This window comes from Zalophus californianus, chromosome 8, assembly GCF_009762305.2.
Source record: "Zalophus californianus isolate mZalCal1 chromosome 8, mZalCal1.pri.v2, whole genome shotgun sequence".
NCBI classification, from domain to species: Eukaryota; Metazoa; Chordata; class Mammalia; order Carnivora; family Otariidae; genus Zalophus; species Zalophus californianus.
Window position 1 is genome coordinate 47,947,383 of NC_045602.1, and position 3,851 is coordinate 47,951,233.

At 38.5% G+C, this 3,851-nt stretch overlaps 1 pseudogene; it reads right to left on the reverse strand.

Moving 5' to 3' along the window:
* Nucleotides 1-516: 516 nt before the first annotated feature.
* On the reverse strand, nucleotides 517-1,355 carry LOC113937910 (annotated as a pseudogene).
* Nucleotides 1,356-3,851: the final 2,496 nt, after the last annotated feature.

Genomic DNA, 3,851 nt, shown 5'->3' on the forward strand with positions numbered 1-3,851 from the left:
TTATAAAACAAATTCACTGCCTTTCTAACGTCTTCCTGTGAAACATATTTTTTCTTCTTTTAATTACTTTTTTTTTTTATGTTCCAAATGTGATGGGTTTATTTTATTTTACTCTGATGCAAAACCAAAGATTCCACTACAGCACAGAGACCAATATATTAAAAGGTCATGAAAAAGTGGTGTGGGACATGCAGGCCGTGATGTACAAACTGGAGAATCGGGTCATTTCCTTTGTAACATGACACTACATTGTCGCTGAGGAACGCATTTAAAATAACACTGCGGAACTCAACTGAAATGTGGCACAAACATGACAACTTCCAGGCATGCCTTCAAGTACCTCTCTTAGGATGGACTTGCGATCTGTAGAGTTCAGTGTGGGGAGGATTACAATTCTTTGTAAGAATAAAAAGTTGACACTTTTGAAATTTCACAGAATTTTAAGGCCAAAACATAGTGGGTTCTCTTCACCTCCAGGGACAAATTGGATGCTTTACCCAAAACCACATTAAGCTTCTAGTCAAATCCCAACCGAAACTTGTGACCTCCTGCATTGAAGTTCTTTCCATCGATTAAAGCTGATAGGGTCAGTTTGACACCAGGTCAAAGGGTCTGAGTATAACCCAGTCCAATCAGGCTGGCATTATTTACTTTAGCAGATAGAGAAGTTCTACAATCCAGCTTGTATTTAGCAGTGATACCAAAACGGGTATTTTCACTGCCAGCCGTCCAAGATTTATTGACGTTTCAATCTCCTCATTAACCTTCTGGTAGATAGACCCTCCAAATTCAGTGCCATCATTCACATGAGTGTGCAGCTGGAAGTCTGCAGCCTTATAACCCAGGGCAAAATTATTCTGTGACAATTTGGATTTGGCTGTGTCAAAACTCATCTGATAGCCAGCAAGCCAACCCTCAAAGGCTAACACAGCCCAGCCATAGATGGTTGGTCCAGAAAAATCTATATCAACATTACTGCCAAGACTGAAACAATCCCGTTTATCAGAGGCCTTCAGTTTTCCACTCTTCTTTCCTGTGTTCGGTACAAATATGGTATCAAGAGTCAGTTTCAACCCTTCAGCCAACTTATTCTCCAAAGAGATTTCTGTTCTGAGAGTATTGTCTGTGTTCCATTTCTGGGTGAAGATAAGTCCATAGTTACAGACCTTATATTTGGTCTCTAGGTTGCCTGCTGCTTTCCCTGTATCAGTGTAAGCATGACCAGAAGTAGAAAATTCCACTCCACTACAGGACTTGGTTTTCAGATCTATTTTAACCATGCCAAATCCATATCCTTTATTGAAGATATCCTTGGCGGCCTTTCCTAGGTCACAGTAAGTCGGTGTGTTACACATATCTCCAACCAGAGGGCCTGTCTCCGTTCCGCCAGGGCAACGCTGAAGGTCTTCTTCCTTCTTTTAATTACTTTTAAGCATAGTCACCATGCTGTACATTACATCTATAGAACTTATTTATCTTATAAGTTTTACCCATATTGCCCATCCCTCACCACACCACCCCTTACTTCTGCAACCACCAATCTGTTCTCTGTATCTATGGGTCCAGTTTTTTTGGTTTTTTGCTTTTTTATATTCCACATACTACATGAGATCATAGGGTATTTGTCTTTCTCTCTGACTTATTTCACTTAGCATAACATCCTCAAGGTCCATCCACATTGCTGCAAAAGGCAGAATTTCCTTTTTTATGGTTGAATAATATTCCTGCGTGTGTGTGTGTGTGTGTGTGTGTGTGTGTGTGTGTTCTTTATCCATTTTCTTTATCCATTCATCCATCAGTGGATACTTGGGTTGTTTTCATATCTTGACTCTTGTAAATAATACTGCAATGAACATAGTGATGCAGCTACCTCTTCAAGATGGTGATATTGTTTCCTTCAGGTGTATACCCAGAAGTGGAGTTCTGGATCACATGGTAGATTTATTTTTAATTTTTTGAGGAACCTCCAAACTGTTTTCCATAATGGCTCTACCAATTTGCATTCCCACCAACAGTGTACAAGTGTTCTCTTTTCTTTGCATCCTTATCAACACTTATTATCTCTTGTGTTTTTGATGATAACCATTATAACAATTTTGAGGTGATATCTCATTGTAGTTTTGATTTGCAATTCCCTGATGATCTGTGACGTTGAGCACCTTTTCATGTACTTATTGGTCATCTGTATGTCTTCTTTGGAAATTTTTCTATTCAGTTCCTCTGCCCACTTTTTAACCATATATATATATATATATATATATGTATATATATATATATTTTACTATTGAGTTATATAGATTCTTTATATATCATAGGTATTAACCCCTTATCAGACATATGATTTGTAAATATCTTCTCCCATTTCCATAGGGAGCTATCTTTTATCTTGTGGATGGTTTCCCTTACTGGGCAGAAGCTTTTGAGTTTGCTGTAGTCCAATTTATTTATTTTTGCTTTTGTTGTCAAATCGAAAATATCATTGCCTAGAGCAACGTCTAAGAGTTCACCCCCTATGTTTTCTTCTAGGAGTTTTATGGCTTCAGGTCTTACATTCAAGTCTTTAATCTATTTTGAGCTTATTTTTGTGTGTGGTGTCAAATAGGGGCCCAGTTTCAAACTTTTATATGTGGCTGTCAATTTATAACTTTCATTGTAGCTTCAAATATATCTGTTTGGCCCTCATAAATATCTCATGAGGTAGGGCAAGTGTTTGAGATAAGATTCCCTAAAGGTAGAGCATAAGATGAAAATATGCACATGATTTATCAAAGAAGGGTTCTAAGGAGAAACACAGAGAAAGTGAGGGACACAAGACATCCTAGGGAAAAGTCAAGCAAAGATGTGGTTTGTCTCAGACTATCCCACAGATATCTCTGGAGTATGAACAGCATCACAGAGCTGTTCTGCATTTAGGCAAAGGGGCCAGACTTTTGTGCCCCTACGTTAGTCAGTTATTGGCTGTGTGTCGGTCACTGGAAGCAGATATAACCTTCCAGGAAATTTGGGTGAGCTGGCTCCCATCTGCCAAGGGCAAGTGTCTGAAGAAAGTGCAGCTGTGGATCATTAGCAGCCAATTCTTTTAGCAGCAGATGGTAGGTGCAGAACCAGGTAAGAAGAACCTGGGCAGGGCACCAACAGCATCTACTCTAGCAAGCAAATGATCCCATTTTACAAAAGTAACAACCAAGGCTTAGAGAAGTTAAATATTTTCCAGGGCTACTGAGCCAATAAATGGCACAATCAGAACATGAATTCAGGTGTTGCTTCATAAACTATCTTCTTCCTGTAGCCTCTGAAGACACACCCTTCTGATGAAGGTTTTATAGCAAATTATTTGATAAATACTCTCTGCTGCTATGGATGATCCCACTGGGTTAATTCTAGAACTTACTAAACAGTGACTTCTTTCTAGGGAGCAAGTTATGATACAAATGACTCTGGGTCCTGTTCGCGTAGATGGACTAGAATTATACTGTTATCATCACACCTCAAGGTCATCTTCTTAATTTTTCTTATACACAAATCTTTCTTTTCTCTCTCCCTCTTCTCTCTCTTTCTCTTTTTGCTCTTCACAAAAGATTTTGCTATCAATTACTGATTATGTTAAAAGTTAAAAAGTTGACCCCAAATGATCTCAAGGGCAAGCAATAAAATATTTTGTAAGATATTACTAAAACTCTTCATTAAAAATCACCACTTGACCAAATCACAATAGGCCTGGTGCATTTTAACCTCATATTCCTTATCTCAGGAAGGGCAGAGCATATTTGAATATATGGTGCCTTTATTAGAGCACCTCTCAATTATCTTGAGCCATGAGACAACAATAGACCAAATCTGAATAGAGCAAG